Source organism: Pollicipes pollicipes, unplaced genomic scaffold (assembly GCF_011947565.3).
Source record: "Pollicipes pollicipes isolate AB1234 unplaced genomic scaffold, Ppol_2.1 Scaffold_3087;HRSCAF=3621_pilon_pilon_pilon, whole genome shotgun sequence".
NCBI classification, from domain to species: Eukaryota; Metazoa; Arthropoda; class Thecostraca; order Pollicipedomorpha; family Pollicipedidae; genus Pollicipes; species Pollicipes pollicipes.
In genome coordinates, this window is record NW_023596225.1 from 18,526,115 (window position 1) to 18,544,284 (window position 18,170).

At 56.3% G+C, this 18,170-nt stretch overlaps 1 long non-coding RNA gene across 1 annotated transcript; it reads right to left on the reverse strand.

Moving 5' to 3' along the window:
* Nucleotides 1–11,320: 11,320 nt before the first annotated feature.
* Nucleotides 11,321–16,799, reverse strand: LOC119089614 (uncharacterized). Its single transcript, XR_005093171.1, has 3 exons — nucleotides 16,559–16,799; nucleotides 12,248–12,455; nucleotides 11,321–11,373 (listed from the first exon to the last, which is right to left on the reverse strand). It is a non-coding gene; the product is annotated as an uncharacterized LOC119089614 (long non-coding RNA).
* Nucleotides 16,800–18,170: the final 1,371 nt, after the last annotated feature.

Sequence of the window (18,170 nt, forward strand, 5' to 3'; positions counted from 1 at the left end):
TTCCTTCTTAGTTAATTCTTTCCATGCAACATGATGGAGGAGATGTGGGATGTGACTGCTGTGATTGCTAGCCTTCTGTTTTTACGCGCCTGGGAATAACGCTGCCAGGTGTCACTCGACCACCTCTCTGAACAGGGCCGAGGGACAATGTGGCCGCGTATGACTCAGAACACAAAGATGACAAGGGATAAGGCTCGTTACTTCCTCTCTAAACGGAATAAAAATGGTTCCTAATTTAACCGTGCGTGGTGAAAGCGTGCAACGCGTCTTGGCTTACAACGGCTTAGACGTCACAAGTTCATCTTGACTAATCACGGGAAAATGCATCACAAATGGTGTGAACTAGTGGCATACTGCAACGCCAGGGTACGGTGGTCCGTGCTCATCTTTGTAAGGAACTATCGTCAGACACGGTAATAGGGATAATGTTTCACCTTCAGTGGAAGGATCTCATGCTCCTATAAATTTACTGGCGACGATTCCAACTTCGAAAGGGAGGTATGTTGAATGCGTGGAGAAATTGGGTTTCTGCGAGAAGAGCGTTTCTTCTGTCACTTGTATGTGGTGCAGCCCGCTCTCAGCTAACGTTGTAGAGCTTCACCTCTCACGGCAACTGCTCATTTCTGACACCTGGGATGTGCCGTGTATTATGAATGCATCAGGACACTGCTCGATAATCTCCTGGTCAGGATTATGAAGCTCTGTATCCAAGGCGTCCGTGGAATTGCAGTAGTAGAGCGTGCCACCGTCCATCATTCACACAGTTAGTGGCCCGGGTTATAAAGGTCAGGATCACAATGGAGCAATAGGCGCGAGGAAATCCCAGTGATGACCTTAGGTCATAAGCAAGCGCCATTTCATGGTTAGTGGAATTATTAACCCCGCCCCATTAATTACGGCGGCTTCACGGCCCGAACAATCGTGAACGTCACGTACCATGTATACATTACATCATGTACACAGCGAGAAGACATTCAGCAAATTTCAGGTTATGTACCACTCGTTCACCACTGTGACGCAAGTAATCATACTCAAAGTGACACTCAACGTGGTTCGCTCAGTCATCAGTATTCGACTTGTTGGTTCTCACCGACGATTACTTTCCCAGTTTTCATCCAACAGTTGAGGAACCCAGTCGACTGCACCGCACATGTGTTCGTCCATGCCCTCTCCAACTCGCTGTGGTCTGCCGATTCCCTTCAGACGTCTCCTCTGCCGCCAATGGTCGTCAGCAGCACGCCCGTCACCCACCCAACAAATGTCCCTTCCTTGTTGAGTCCCTCCGGGTGTCTCCACCCCTCCCCCCCTCGGACGACTTCCTCCTCTTGTCGCTCCGCCTCCCGGTCACTTTTGTCCCCTCCTCTCGGCGGACTCTCTCCTCCTCCTCCTCCTTCCGGCCTCCTGCCTTCCCCTCCTCCTCCTCCTGTCGGTCGACTCTATCCTCCATCCGCCCGCCCACCTCCTACTTCCGCCGCCTGACCCCTGCAGCTCACCGGAAGGTGTCGCTGTAGTCGGCGTTGTCGGCCCGGAGGCGGGCTGCCTCCGCCTCCAGGCTGCTGAAGTCCTGAGCCAGGTCCGCCAGCGACTCGAACGTGAGCAGGTGCTCGGCGCAGGCGTGCCGCCTCCGCTGCACAGCCGCGTCGTACGGCTTCAGTCCCGCCCCGTTCTGCAGGGCAGCCGGGCGAGCCGTGAGCACACGCCAGGGCGAAAGAGAAGGGGACAGGTCACAGCCGATGACTTCCGCGCATTTATTTTGGTTTGACGTCGGTTGTGTCCACGTCCACTCCGACCAGAATGTGCAAGACATATGCAGGAGATTGCACATAAAGAGTCGTGGTACCGCGCACAAAGTAGCGGGCGGCGTATACAAGAGCTGACCCAACTCTGAGGTCAAGGAAACGCCCATGCTAAATGACGTCACTCAAGCTCCCGACAAGCGGCCAGGTTCTGCATGGCGCACCGCTATCTCCTTTCCTCGGACCCAGCAGCAGAACACGCACGGGTTCATGGGTCATCACCCCTTCCTGCAGCCACGCGTGCACAGGCGGCGTCCTACCCTCGCCGTGACGGAGGCGCCCCGCTCGAGCAGGGCGCGGCAGACGGGCGTGTTTCCCGCCCTGGCCGCCAGGTGGAGCGCCGTGTCGCCGCGCCGGTCCGGTCGGTTCAGGCCGAGCCGTTCGTGGCGGAGCCGGTCGGCGCACCAGATCACCAGCGCCACCTGCAGCGAACACGGCCGGTCACGCGGCGGAGGGGTCAGGGGAGAGGCGGGGTGGGCCGCACGCGGGGTACGGAGCGGACACATGCGAAGGCCGTTGTGGAAACGGCGATTGGAACCGGCGCGACGGCCCCTGAGGGCAGCTGAGTCTGCTGAGAGTCTCAAATGGGCTTCTTCATTAGCACTGTGCATTGGAGCTGTCACATTGCGCTCGTATGCACATCAGCGAATGCAGTGAGTCGCACGCCGCTGTTAAATACTTACTTTAAATTGCCGTCCGGCAGCTATGGGGAATGCGGCTTTAAACGACTTAAAGGATAGCGCCGCTTAAAATGCCGACTGGATGTACATAAATATGACGAAAAGCCGCCACAAAACTTTTACCGCAGCTCGCAGAACGTGAACGTGTCATTAAGTGTTAAGGAAACCTATTCCATGGCACGTTACGACCATTTTATGAGGCGACGACCAATTGGAACACAACTTGATTTAAGGGCGTTGTACCACAACGCCTTCCTGACTGAAACCACCACCCCAGCGCACAACTCTCTTCGACGCGCTTAAGTGGGACTGTCGTGTTCGCGTGACCACGCGGGCGTCTGATCCATGCCGCGACGGGGGTACACGGCCACTCCCCTCCCCCCCCCCCCCCGGATGGCCCGACGGGGGCGCGCGCTAGGCGAAACGCACCCCGCGGAGCGCCGCCGGCCGCGCGGGCGCGCCATGGCTGGATAACGCGCGCCGAGTTTGGCGCGGAATCCGTCAGCGCGATCTGGCCGAACGAGAGACTAAGCGGACGGCCGTCTCAATCACTCACGGATGACGTCATGGCGCCCGGGGAAGGACGGGAAAGATGAAGGGCGCGGACGGCGGCCTGCGTCGCTCAGCGGAGAGTGCGGATCCAGCCAGATGCGTGGAACGCGGCAGCATGGGACGGTCACGTGACTGCAGGTTCGACGGGCAATAAACTAGGTTTTCCTGACGGGATTCATGTTACAGGCTACGGCGCTGATGGCCGGAGGCAACGTGCCTCGCAAAAATTCAGGGGATTATTTCAGTGAAGCTAGGTTTTGAACACGCTGCATTGGCCACAGGTCGTTGCCTGTTCAAACGTTCGTGTAGAACTCTTTCTTTTAGACAACTGGTCGGGTTTGTTTAGTGATGAATCTGCCGATCAGCGTGATCTGGTGCCCCCAGCTCTAGCAGTGTGTTTCACAAATTTTCATCCCCAAGCAAGAATAATTAAAGTAAATTGTGATCACAAGAGTAATTCACGATATAAGTGCATTTCACCTTTTCACCGATTGTGATTCGTTTGCAATTATGTGTGTTGTCCTTACCGCGTACTCAACGGTGATTTTCAAATTCTCAATGGTTGTGCGATAAATTACCTCACATCAAGCGTTCTGGCCAATCATGAGCGAGTCATTGGCATGCAGCAGTGATTGCACATCTACAAAACTAACATAACGACGTGCACACTTTGAAATGCTAATAGTTTGCACCGGGTCAATAGCTGATTGCTTCACCAACGACTCTGCGCTGTGATCTTTATTGCCAACTTCATGCATGGGGATGAGGCCTTCCCCAAATAGGGTGCGGCGCCATCCCGTGGGTGACCTGTTTCCCAGACCCAATAAGGCGTGATTTCCTTTCAAAGACCACCATAGCTAATGGCATCGAGACATTCCAAACGTCCCATGTTGGGACATCTCGCACATTCCGTGACAGTCCAAGGTCTGTAGAATCTGAGTTTTAGCTGGGATCCAAACGTCTTCAAAACTAGGCATGACTGGAATGGAAAACGAGCTATGCCCACTCGTGTCCTTCAGTCCAAGGTTGTATGAATGCGTGCAGTCTACGTGTGCGCACGCACGCACGCACGCACGCACGTATGCAAGCACATATGCACACGACACAAAGCCACGCATATGAAACACAGCATCATGTCACAGATTTGTGAAGTGCACTATCAATCGTTTGCTGCGAATCATTAATAAATGTGAAACGTTTGAGCATTTATATGACACTTACCTGCAAATACCGCGATCTTGCGATGGTTTATGTGTGAGTGATGCAGATTTGCTACGAAGTTATTCCATCATTGCGTGCCCTATGACGTTTTGCAGCCCAGCTTATTCGCAAAATGAAACGTTTATCCCAGTACCCAGCACCCAGAATTACGCCTTACCCGGAGCAGCCGTGCCCCTGTGTAATTCCAGATCACTGCATGTATATATCCCAGTTACCAGTAACTCATGCATGACAAGCGGTCGAGCTCCGGTTTGAGGATAAACACTGGATACATCATATGACGTAACGCAGCAGCCAAAGGGCAGAGCCTGCGAGTCACGCTGTCTGGAAAAACATTCTGAAAAGGGACACACCTGGCAAGCGCGTAATTCAGCGAAGCATCGCCGGAAATAGGCCAGATCACCCAGCAATTTCAACTTGGGCCCGTCTTCCTTTACCTCACTCATGCAATAACTCACCCACTCACTCATTTACTCACTCACTCACTCACTCACTCACTCACTCACTCACTCACTCACTCACTCACTCACTCACTCACTCACTCACTCACTCACTTACTCACTCACACATCAGGAAGTGAGTAAGTTTACTTACCCACACACCATGGCAATATGACCTATGATTTCGACGGGCCGTAACACCTCAAGTCATAACCACTCGCTCACACCTTCGAGCGTCCAGCAAATCACTGAATCACGCGTACTCTTCTGTCTGTTCTCTCATCGTGGGCGCAACAAGACCTAGGTCGTCGGCGACCTACCTCTTGGTACCCAGGCCGGCACAGCAGGGGGGGGGGGGGGGCAGAGGATTGGCAGTTGGCAGTTGCCCCTTCTGCAGGCGGGCAGTGGACAAGAATATGCTTTTATAAGTTTTTGCCCGCTTAAAATTTTTGGAGGGCTCCTTTTCCCTGAGCTTAAAACATGGTAGATGCCCGTAGTTTACCAGAATTCAGATTGAGGAGCTCTCCCTAACTGAGTTGCAGGGCAATAAACTGGGCACACTGAACTCTTTCCGGCTTTAAGCGGCCCGCTTGCTTCGATCAGAACGATCATTTTATCAATAAAGCAACACATCATCTAAATCAGGAACCCCAACATGCTGGCTCGGTAGGCCCCGCTGCGAACTAGCAGGCCCCTGTTCTGGGTTAGGAGGTACCATCTACGTTCACCGGGGTCCATTTCTGGAACAGGAGACCCCTTCCACGCACTAGATGGCCGTCGTTCCGGATCAGGATGACCTGTGTTGGGACAACGAGATCCCTTAGCTAGATTTGGAGACGCCTTCGCGAATCGGAAGCGTTCTGTTCTAAGTTAGAAGTCCCTTCCACGCAGCAGCAGACCATTTTATGCCACAGGATGTCCTGCTATATGATAGTGGGACCCTTGGCTGGATAATCAGAGGGCCATCATTCTAGATTTTTTAAATTCAAGCTTTACTTACTTCAATACTCAAATGCAGAATGCAACAGTTTGATAAGAGGGTGAACCCCCTCAGTGCCCCTCCCCCTGGATACGATAATATCCGGGAGGCCCCCTGTACCGTCATTTCGTCCAGTAGACCCCTGGATAAGTCTGCTCCTCCAACTAAAAATCCGTGGCTCCGCATGTGCTTGGTATCCACCCTCTTTCACAGGCTTCTACGCCCTATTTTCCCTTCTTGCCCTATATTATATATGCGCCTGCTCTCTTGGAATGTCTCTCTCTCTCTCTCCTCTCTCTCTCTCTCTCTCTCTCTCTCTCCTCTCTCTCTCTCTCTCTCTCCTCTCTCCTCTCTCCCTCTCTCTCTCTTCTCTCTCTCCTCTCTCTCTCTCTCTTCTCTCTCCTCTCTCTCCTCTCCTCTCTCTCCTCTCCTCCTCTCTCTCTATCCTCTCTCTCTCTCTCTCTCTCTCTCTTCTCCCTCCCTCTTTCTCTCCTTCTCTCTCCCTCCTCTCCTCTCTCCCCCTCTTTCCCTCTCTCTCCCCTCTCTCTCCCTGCCTCCCTCCCTCTCTCTCTCGATCTCCTGTTTCCACACTCCTCTCTGGCGCCGGCTCTGTGGCGGCACTAACGAGCTGTTTTCGCCAGCTCCGCCGCAGCAGCGTTGTTAAGCGGCTGGGCGCCGCTTTGACACGAGGTCACATTCCTGGCCGCCAGTCGCCGCCAGAGAAAGTCTCGCGCCGGAGCACGCCGGCCGCAAGGCTTCCGACCTTCTCCAGGCTCGTCGCTGCCGCAGAGCTCGAGGGAGAGCCGGCGGACGACACTGATGAAGACGAGGACGACTGAGCCGTCGAGAAAGGTGGAGCGGGCAGCAGGAAGCCGCCGGTGTCCGACAGGCTGTGATGGAATGGCTTAACGATCTCGGCGAGGTCAGGGAGAGCGAGACTGCGATCCGACGGCGCATCTACATAAGACGGCAGAGCTCGGAGCAGGCACAATTAGATAGTTCTAAGTGAGAGGCACTCACGTTTTAACCGCACGGAACGGGACTGGCCTAGCGCGTCGTGTCTCGTTCAGCTCACTAATTCCCCCGACGATGGCCGTGAGAGCGGGGCCTTACTGGCCTCGGTGCCGCGTGATTCGGCGCCGGCCCGTTCTCCGGGCGTGATCGTGTGCACGCGACGCACCTGAACCGCGGTGACCCCAGGTCGGTTCTCACGCGAGAGGCGGCGCGGCATTGGCCGACGCACGCCTTGCAAACACCGAGGTTCATTGAGCACCGTTCGGAGAGCCCAGGCAGGGACTGCTTTACGATCTCTGGACGAACGGGTCGATCGATGTCTTCGGGCAGAAGTGTTGCGACAACAGAGCCGGCACGTGATGTCATGAGAAGCGGGTAGTAAGATTGTGGAAGCCTCACAGTGTAGGCCCGTGCACGCGGCTGTTGCACTGGCACGGCATGCGGAATGTGTGCGTGTGCTACGTACTGTGAATTAAACAGTACTGACCTGGGTGTGTCAGTGGGACGGAAGTGTCCTGACTGCTTTAGTGAGGTGATGCTGACATGGCAGTGACAGCGGACGATACTGACCTGACCGTGCCGGGCGGCGGAGTGCAGTAGAGATGTCGCTCCCTCCTCAGGGAGCAGGCGGGATGCCACGGGGGAGCGGTCCGCCAGCCACCGCACCACCTCCAGTTGGCCACACTGCAACGCCGGCACCACCAAGTCACGTCAAGTCACCAAGTCAAGTCAAGTCAAGTATCGAGTCCGATAGCGACGCGCACAGAGCGCATCAAAGGAAGGCCTGCATATGCTGGGGCACCCAACAAAAGTCGCCAAAGTCCAGCGCCCCCAACAAAAGTCGCCAAAGTCCAGCGCCGTATCTGGGAGAGGGTTTGTTTTGCGGGTCAGTAAGGCCGGATTAAGTTCGCCGGCCTGCAAATTTGGAAATGCAGATGCTACTCACGCAACGTCAGTGCATTTCTGGATTCACGTTTTGGACAACAATCTCTCCTAGGCTAGATCTTTTCATAAGACGTTCGTTCCCTGCGACCACCCGCCTTCAGTCCGTTGCATTCTATTTTTAGTTTGATCTACTCGATACGGGATTAGTTGAACACGGACTTCACATGCAAAGTTTGGTCTGACGAGGAATGGAACTTTCCGTTCATTCGAAAAAAAACAACACAAACTACTAACTTGAGTGCACCCTGAGACTGTCCACAACACGCAACAAGGCATTGGACCATCGTGTCTGGACCGCCTAATTGAGCCGCCTCCCGTCCGGCACTCAGCAGCGGGCCTCCCCGGTGAGGCAGTCCACGCGCGCCGGCGGAGTCACGGCGCCGGGCCGTGACTCGAGTCTGGCCGAGTCGTGACTCGGTCGGCACCATCCGTCAGCGGACGGACGGCCGGGTTCGTCTCAGCCGCTTGTTAGCCGGCCGACCGTGCGCGCGGCGCAAGCTGGGCGCGGGATCTCCGTGACGTCAGGCGACCGAGGTGCCGCGCCAGCGCGTCGCACGAGGCGCCCGAGCGGCCGGTGGGCGGTATCATCCCATCGGAATGCGCCAGAGTCGCGGAACGCGCGAGACTTCGGCTAAGCGGGATGCGGCCTTCCGGCTCGGCGGCTTTCCGAAGAAAGTGATGGAGAACACCAGCAGTGAGAACACGTGGCGGCACAGCTTATTCAAGATCTGTCGTTTCATAACATATCTCTGCTTTAGCGCGTGGTGTTCTCGCGGGAGATACTCATCTCCGAAAAATGAAGGGGATTTTACGACGCAGTTTTTTCCAAACCGTCAGTATGACGTTCGGGCAATAGATGAAGGCGTCAGAGCAGCTCGAAAGCCAATAGCTCGCTGTAAGGCTATCCGCTGTTTAGCGAACGTCTCAGGCGAGCCGAGAAAGGTCTCATGCTTGTCCAACATTCTCGCCGTTTATCATCAGCAGTCAGCCTAGAGTGGTTCGCGTCACGCTGAGCTGATCGTGAGGCCAAGCATGCCTTCCAAGGGACACCCGACAAGCCACTCCACCTCCCACTACCCAACCCACCAGCTGATATGCACGACTTAACCGATTTTTCGCGGATAGCCTCTGCAAGGCGCATGCCCCATGGCGGCGGTGGCAAGCAGCAGCGGTGGACGTCACGAGCAGCCGCCGCCGAGCACACAGATGTTATCCCCGTTTGCAGTCCATTACCGTCGTGTCGGCTGGCGCTTTTTTTCGGCTCACCAGGGCGCCAGTCCCACGGCCAAGCCACCCTGACCGGGGCCGAGCCGGAAAGTGGCTCAGAGACCGGGGCCCGGGCCTCTGGGAGAGATCCGACGGGCGACGTTTTGCGCCGGAAGTGGACCCATTGATCCTGGCGCGGCCGCCGGGCGCGAAAGCAGCGGCGCCGCGGCGTTCGTTACGGTTTTCCGCCGGCGAATGAGCAATGACCTCGTTCGCCACCGGTGGCGAGCGCAGGAGGCGCTCTTAAAGGGACCGTTCGAAGTGATTTTAGTCGAGTGACTTGCAAGGAAGTGAGCCCTGAAAAGGAGACGCCTATTCCGAGAAGCGTTTCTCAAAGCCTCGCGCCGCTGCCTCTGAGCCGCCATGTGGCGCCTGAGACGCCAACGCGCGACCGTCCTCCGTCGCATCGCATTACAAAGCGACTGTCCTCCGTCGCATCGCATCACAAAAGTACGACTGTCACTACAGTGATGCAAACCAGCCCCGCACTGACCCATTTCCTCATGCTTTGGTGCGTCAACGCCTATAGCATGAATACGCATGACATTTCCACACCCAGTGCGCCCATAGCGGCAGGTTCAGCAGCCGGCGCAGACCAGAGGTGGCGGCGCATCTCTTACCCTAACGGCGGCGAGGCACGGTGTCAGGCGGCGCTCGTTCTCCCGCCAAAGGACGCTGGTCAGCTCGGCACCGTGCGCTTCGGCCAGCCAGGCCAGCGCCTCCACGTGGCCACAGGCCGCCAGCACGTGCGCTACTGTGTTGCCACGCCGGTCCCGCAGGTCGCGGAGAGATGACGGCTCCATGGCCGCCAGCGCGACGTCCTGCGAACGGCCAGGTTGTCCGTAGTCAACAGCGTATTGGACGTTGGCAACCGTTGCTTATTGGGGCAAGGATCTTTCGCTCATTTTGCAATGCATACAATTGGCACGAGTGATATCGTTGGAGACCTGTGCTCAGAGTGGCGGAGGGGTCAGGTTATTTTTGGGACCCAAATTATGGAATATGTGGTGCGGATCTAATCGGTAATGTGATCTCGGGAAGATCCGGTATCTCAAACCTCAACCCTCAAGATTCCCACTCTCGACATGCATCGCTGTAGAGCATCTCCCGTGGATTGCGTCCAGAAACCGCAACACAGCCGTCGTAAAGATTCGAGTTCACGGCCTTTTCATCACGAGACTCTCACCAAACGACCGAGTCACGATGTGCCCATTGCTCAGCGCAACATGTCATACTTGTCATCGAGGCTGTTTCACGAAACATGCGTTTTTCATCGTCAATGGTTGAAAACAGCAAATGCATCGCCACAAGATATGCGGGTGAGATCACCAGCCACCCCTCAACAAGGTGCTGAACCACACCGTCGTGATTGCTTGCATTGGACTGTGGGAGCATTGATAGCGTTCCTAGCATTAGACTGGAGTGCGTTAGTGTGCGTGTTTGAAGTTTTTCATGATAGATTTTAATCGTAGGTACTTTTGCCCATGTAAGTTATAGGTTGTGTTGAAAGTGGTTAAGAGTAGCTACAATTTATGGACGCGTTCGTCGTTCGCAATGCGATACGACACGCTCCCGCCTGTTCCACTCACCAGCTGCGTGACGTCTCCTTCCGCCGCCAGGTCGAACACCTCTCGGACCTTATCGGCGAGCCTCGCCGGGCTGTCATGCCTCTGGCGTCGGCCGCCGTCTCGAGCTCGGCCGCGGCCCTGACCCCTAACCCGGCCGCGCAGGTGCAGCAGGGTCGGGTCAGGGCGCCGGGTCGGCACGGGCGGCGGCGGGCTACGCGCCGCTTCGGCCAGCAGCCGTGCGATGGCCACGTCTCGGCTGCCGGGATCCGCTGGCTGTCGGACCACGGGAGGCCGGACGTCCGGCCGGGCGGCACGCCCTCCGTCTGCCCCCGCGTCCACCTCATTCGCCTCCTCGTAATTCACGGCTTCGCCCACCTCGTGTTGCGCTGCGTTCGCGACGTCGCTTAGAGCTTCACTGTGTCTGTCAGCACCAGATGCGTCCACGTCCACGGCAGTGCGTCTCACGTCCACGTCCGTGCCTCTCACGTCCACGAGCACGGCTCCCGTTCGTGCGCTCCCCTCCCTGCTCCTGTCCACAATCTCCGCGCCCCCCGGCTTGGTGCCGCCCGTTCTTCCGTTAGTGTCCGCTCGTTCGCCTCTTCCCCCGATTATTCCTCCTCTTCCTCCTTCTCCTCGGTGTTCGGGGCCGTCTCGTCCGCCTCCTCCTCGGTCGGTACCGTCGCCTGCCCCGCCTCCCCGGTCGGCACCGTCGCCCACACCCATCCCGCGCCGGCTGGCCGTCTCTCGCGCCATCTCGCTGAGCGTGTCGATGATGCTGACAGCGCGCACGGCCGGCGCCGCCAGGCCGGCGCGGCCCGGAAACTCATACAGCTTCTCCAGGGCGGCCAGCTCGCGCTCGTCCAGGGTATACTCCTGCAGCGGCACCGGCTCTGGCCGCGTCACACTCGGCGGCTGAGGAGGGAAGCGGAGGGGTGTCAAGTTGACACCGAGGCAGACAGTTCCTTGTCAGCAGCGGGGAGTGTCAGATTTCTCCACTTCCAGTCTAAGTTAATGTCTGAGCGAGCATTATCCCAGCCCACGCTAAGGAATTGTAAGCAATGGCTATCGCATCATGATGAAAATGTTTTTAGTACTGTTTTGCAGTTTTTAGTACTGTGGCTAGCGGTGCAGAAAGGATTTTTAGGGGGAGCTTCGTAAGCACGCATTACGTCATATTTTGACTTTCTGTCGGAAGCCATCCGTGGTGAAGAACGAAAACAAATTTGGGATTCCCCGGGGAAGTTTCCAGCCTATCTTGGCTGCGCCCCTGACTAAGACCACTCGTAAGGTCTCTCTCTCATTCCCTTCGTTGGAACTAACGTGGACTCCGGTTCTCCTGATCTCCGAAGCCTATGGCTTTAGGCCAAAATAAAAAAGTTACATCAACTGCAAAACAAAAACTGCTCTGACAGGGTACATGGCGAACAAGTACCTCACCTTAGCCTTGCGGACAGTTGCAGGCCTCTTCGCTCGACTGGTCTTGCTCATTCCTCACCATGCAGTTTCCGCGGCGTTCAGGTACCTACTCGACTAACCCGACCCGTCCGACTGCTGATCGCTCTGCGGCAGTACTCATTCGACTCCTGCTGATCGTCCTGCGGCAGTACTCACCCGACTCCTGCTGATCGTCCTGCGGCAGTACTCACCCGACTCCTGCTGATCGTCCTGCGGCAGTACTCATTCGACTCCTGCTGATCGTCCTGCGGCAGTACTCACCCGACTCCTGCTGATCGTCCTGCGGCAGTACTCACCCGACTCCTGCTGATCGTCCTGCGGCAGTACTCACCCGACTCCTGCTGATCATCATGCGGCAGCGGCTGCCGATCAGAGGATGCCCATCCCCTTAGCGCCGTATTGCTGCCCACTGGAACCGGTCCAGCGCCCGACTGCGAGGCGCGTAACCCAACGTGACCCGGCCTGACCCCGCGTGACCCCGCGCGGCCCCGCGGTCAGCGGCGTCCACGACACCGCCGGAAGAGGCCGACTCCTTTCACCTGTTGAAAAGCCGGGAGAGTTCGTAAGGTGCGCGTTGGTGGCAGTGCGCGGTCGGGCTCGTGCGTTCCGCCGGGGACGCGGGCGAGGACCCACGCCCGTCGGTGTGAAGAGGTGACTGTCTGCACGCCTTGCCGGCGGCAGCGCACGCGCTGCTTCGTGGAATCTCAAACGGAGCGGCTAATGAGACTAATCAGGAGTCCATCTGGATTCCTCTAGTTCGTAACTCTCCAAATGGATGCTACTTTGGTATGACCACAAATGCTTATCAAAAGCGGATTTTACGGCTTACTTATCAGCAAAGCCCTAAACGAGTGCCATGATTGGATATGAAATTGATCGTTCTGCGCCGGCAAACTAATCCGACAATTTTCAACTTAGCGAGCACACCACACGCGCGTGCATCACGCACACACCGCACGCGCGTGCACGCGCGTCCTCTCAACGCATGCAAGAGCACTGCCGTGTAAGCTAAACGCCGCTAACAGGATCCACCTCAAACGGTACTCCTGTGGAGCAGCGGCAGGCCCACACCACAATGGGACGGACAGCACTAGGCGCGGTCGTTTTCAGAGCTCGAGCTGGTGAGTTAGGGCCGCGGCCGGCCCCCGGCCCCCAGTGGCAGCAGCTCCTGACGGCGCTTGTGGGAGCGGCCGCCCCTGGAGAGGACTTGCTGACTGGGCGGCATCGGTGCGCCCGGCATGCCTCCCGAAGGCGGCCGGACCCCGCCCGCAGTCATGGCGCCCTCACACGAGACTGCCCGGCCCCACCTCAGGCACCCTACGACATTCCATGACCGCCTCAGGCGCCGCGGGGCCTCGGCGGCGTGGTGGGCCACGTGCGTACGCAGGTACGGGGCCTACGAGTACACAGAGGCTTGCATGAACACGGTGCTTGGCATGCAGGCACGTTACAATGACGTCATGCCAGGGTTCTGGTGAGTACACTACATGCTGATCAGCCGAGACGCCTTCCTACGCCTTCAATGGCATGCCCGCGATGATCCATAGCGGGAATTCCACGGACTTGACCCTGAACTGTGCGCCTGGGGGTCAGTCCCGCGCCTTAAACGGCCCCTTTCCGTGAACAGCGCCAGCAATTAAAGCCCATTAGCGGCAGGCATACAGCGCAGGTGCCCCGAGCGGTGGAGGGGGCGGGCCTGGGCGGCATCTGCACACCCTATCGTGGGACCGGGGCGGCCGCGCGCCGGTCGCGTCGCTCACGGAACAGAGATGAGACCCGAACTGGGCCGACTTCGTGTGCCCATGATTGGTGAAAGCAGGGCGCACTGGGAGAAAAGATACGGTGAGGATTGAGTTGATAGGGAAGAAATATTGAGATGTGGTAAGAGTGATGGAACATTTCACTCAGCAGTTGCTCTTACGTCTTAGCGGAAGAAAAAGCCTCGAGGAGTCGTGTAAAGCGTAATTTCTCTTGGCAAACACTGTTATCTAAACAGCAGTTTTGACACAAATTGCTTAGTGATTATGCATGCCAGTAAACTACGTTGGAGCCACGCACCCACACGAATACGGGACACACGCTGCAGCAACAAGCTCCAAGAATTCCACGATTTATAACTAGTTTGGTGCAATTTATGTCCAGCTTTTGGAAGCCAAACACAATGACCCACTAAGACAACGTACCGCCGAAACTTCGCGGACTCCGCTCTGTGGTACACATCAGTGTTGTGAAACGGACGGTTACTTGGAAAGCTCAGCTGAAGGCTGTGCAGAAGCTCTTAAGGAACAGAGACCGAACACTGATCGGGTGCAGACTGCAATGGGGTCAGAGCATGGGAGTGGAGAAACACGCTATAACGCGACACCGCCCCGCACATCATAACTGACCAACACATCTCGTAAAAAGTCATACCCAGAACAATTTGCATGGACATGGGCCGTCGGAATCCAACGTGACGTCATCAAAGGGTCACTCGGTTTGGGTCATGACCTGAACTGATCGGCAGTCAGGTCCGGCTCGCTGCATTGCTTAGTCCGGTGGGAAAATCGGCACCGCAGTCTTACGTCACCGGCTGAACGACGCGAGTGGCGGTGTCGAGCCCTTACGCGGGTCTTTGGCTGCAAACCTGCACCGGCCGCAGACTACCAGCATCTCGTTGGAAACCGGCGCAGACGTGAGCCTTTCCGCCGCGATCACGGGGTCACATCCGTTCAGCTAATTCGTGATGAAAAGTAACGGTGCGGCGATGCTGAGGCGTTCTCGGAACTGGGCGGTCCGTGAGAAACGCCGATCGTCCAAACCGGCACAGCTGTTACGCCCGCCGTGAAGCAAACCGAGCCGCTCTAGACGAACCGCATGTGCCCAGGCAGTGGCGTAGCCGTGGCGTCTGGAGAGGAAAGGGCTCGATCGCCATCCTATGGTAACATCGAGCGAACTGAGCTGCTTCCGCCTTTAGCCCGGGCTCAGCATGCGAGTGCGTCGTTGGGGAATATTATGACGACAGGGATGGAAACGAGGGACGGAGAGTAGGCAATGTTAGCCCGAGGCGATAGGCGGATTAAGGCGATATTTTACAGAAAATGCACACATGAATTCTCTGATCAGAACCTGATAAGAACGATGCCAGTCGTTTAATGATTTATATAAACTGCCATAATTTGACAGGCCAAGGCGAGATAGTCAATGACTAAATAAAGAAAGTTCACCTCGGCAACTTACATTATCACCTACAAGTGCTCAAATCGCCTCAGCATTATTACTTTCAACGTGTGCCCATGGCTTTTCGGCATGCTGAATATTTGCCACAGTGATTTTACCAACAGGCCCAAAACAGGCACTTTTGGGACCGTTGGGCATGCAATTAATAGCTGACAGCAAGTCCACTTATCACGCATAAATCATCATTGGAAGATGGACGAAAATTTTGGTTAGTTAAAACTTTGCTTGCTTAGAAACGTTTGGCCTTTGTTAATACGTGTTTGTACCAAACTTTCGTGCATAAGCATATACAGAAAGAAGTTCCAAGGTCGAAGCAGTATCACGGACAGAAAAAAATGTTCGAACTATCAGCCTCGTCTGGTGTATTAGCATACACACAGCGTTTCGGTCAGCAAATTATCCGGCCGTCGTCAGGGTTATGGAGTCACTAGAAGGGCTGGATGATGTTCGGCTTTCAGCTATATACACGTTGTAACCAGAATTATCCCCGTGGAATCGTCATGCAGCACTGCTGTCACACGCCACTCGTTCTCGCCGTCTTCCAGATGCCAACGCTGCCGCCTGCCAAGCGGCAGCAGCGAACACCGACAGCGATCTCTGCAATTTGTGATCCAGTCACAGCAGGTGCCGCCATATGACAGCTGCAGTACTACAATGTGCAGCCCAGCCATCTGCTGTGCTGCCGCTGGATCTCTGTACCCGGGGACCCCGCCTGGCCAGCCCATGGCACGGTGCTGGCGGAGTGCCTGGTAGGCGAGACAAATAATGCAATCCACCCCAGGGCGAATTCCTCCGTTTTAGTGTCTGCGGCCAAGGCCAGCTGCGTTCAGGGTAACACGCGAACCGCCGATCAGCCTGCGCTGCTGGGCCGACTTGGCGTGGTATTATGACCGGACGGGTCTGCATGTGCCACCGCAGCCGGCCGGTAATGCATCGGAACACCGAATAAAGGGGTGATAAAAAAGCCAACGAGAATGCGGATCGAAAGGGAACAAAAGCGTGCGTAACCGCGCGTGGACGTCTACGTCTGCACAACTGCGCGTGGACGCCCACGTTTACGTAACAGCGCATGGAAGCCTACGTCGTCATTCTTCAACGTCTTATGTCAGTCTTTTATCTTTTAATGGGATTCAGGGCCGCAAGCATCACATACCAGCCACGTTCGAACTTCATGCAATGCAGCTGCCTTAAGGTGCTGTGGTTTAGAACAAATCCTACCCATGACATGCGACCAGCAATCTTACTAATTCCTTTGTACCACACACAGAAACAGGAACATACAATAGGCCTCAAGCTAGCCGAGACAGACACCATAATGAATCACGCTTGACAGGTGTTACAACATCCACAGGTCAACAAATGAAATTTATGGCTTCCGCCGGGAACACGAACATAACGAAGGCAAAGTCACTGAGCCTCTCACCAGAACGTCTGACGAAAGCAGCCTCTATCCGGATTCTTTGGCGCAGCCTATTGACGGTAGCCGTGGTACGACTGAGGCACCACTGCGTGCCACACTCGTGACGCCGCGTTCCGGAGCAGCGCGGCAGCGGCCTCTTCCCTCGCACGGCAGCCTGGCCGGAGCGCGCCGTGCACGCGCCGCACCCCTCCACCCGGCGCAGCACCTCTCGCCGTCTCCACGACGCCCGCGCCGGCACCACACCGCTGAGACACCTGCACCGGCGTCGACCGGGCTCCCGGCACCAACTGCACCACCCCGGCGACGCCCGAGACGGGCGCGGGCCAGGCCCCGCCTCCTGACCCTGCCGGGCGCGCGTGCACCCCCGAACACAGGCTCCACCCCTCGGGCGAGCGCGGCTCGGCCGCCCGAGCCGGGTGCTCGGCTGAGCCGCGTCACGGGAGTGCGGGTGGCGCACTGCCGGCCGGTGAGCTTCAGCGGCGAGCGAGCGCCGCCGTGGCAGCTCGGGATACCGTGCTTTTGGGGCAGACTCAAGTCCAGCCGGTATTAGCTTCGTCAGCCGGTATTAGCTTCGTCAGGTGCCGTATCCAGCCGGGCTCACCCTGACAAAGTTTGGTGGTCACAGCCTGGTCCACAACACAAAATGCACCACTCAAGGGTCACTCCGAGGTCACGATTAAGCCCCGAGGTGGCGGGAGACTGCTAATGAAGGATTTGCCAGTGATGCGTCCTTGCGTGATTACGTCTCCGCCTGACCGACTTCTACACGCCGCGGTGTCTTTGTCTGACACCAAATGGCGGTCAGAGGTCAACATGAGTCATTGAGCTGGGTAGGGGGTGGGGGAAGGAATCTGTATCCCTGCCTGAAATTGGGTTAACGGGGAGCCCACCCGAAATGGTCTCATGCTGCGCCTGACAGGCAAAGTGAACAGGTAAGCTTGCGTGCCTATTGTATCAGCGAAGTTACCACCCCCAAGGCTTGTAACTGAGCTCGGTTCAATCGACCCAGTCAGTGCCTTCAACGCAAACCAGGGAGTTAACGTGCTCGGCTGCGAGCGGGGCGGTGTTCGTGAAGCTATTACCACGTGGCACGCCCTAAACACCCACGATCGCGGTGCCCAAGCATGGCGAGTGGAGTGGACGCCAGCCCCAATCAATATTATCGATATCATTAGGAACCGTTGAAAGTGCCGTAAAACAAGACATGGCTGGTTAATAGTGCACAGATGCATTGATATTTGTTGATTTGAGTAGGCAGCTTTCCAGTCGGCATTTCTTGCCGATTACGACAGCATGCTATATGTTTGTTATCTTCTTTTGGTTTCGCTCAATATCTCGAGCCAAGTTTCTCGTGGATGATCAAACTAAAAAAGATCTTGTCCCAAATTCGTCATCATGTTCAGATGTTTCGTGAAACAATTGAATTTGTTAACGGGAAAGCAAGTTCTGGTGTGAACAAATATGGCATATATGTTGCACTTCGTTGATGATAGTCCAAAGTTTACATGTGCGTAAGCGTTCATATGTTCGTTACATGCTATGTGCGTGATACAGGGAGTAAAATCACCCAGGTTGACCTCACATTTTACCGCTACGCATCCCTTAGGTCACTACA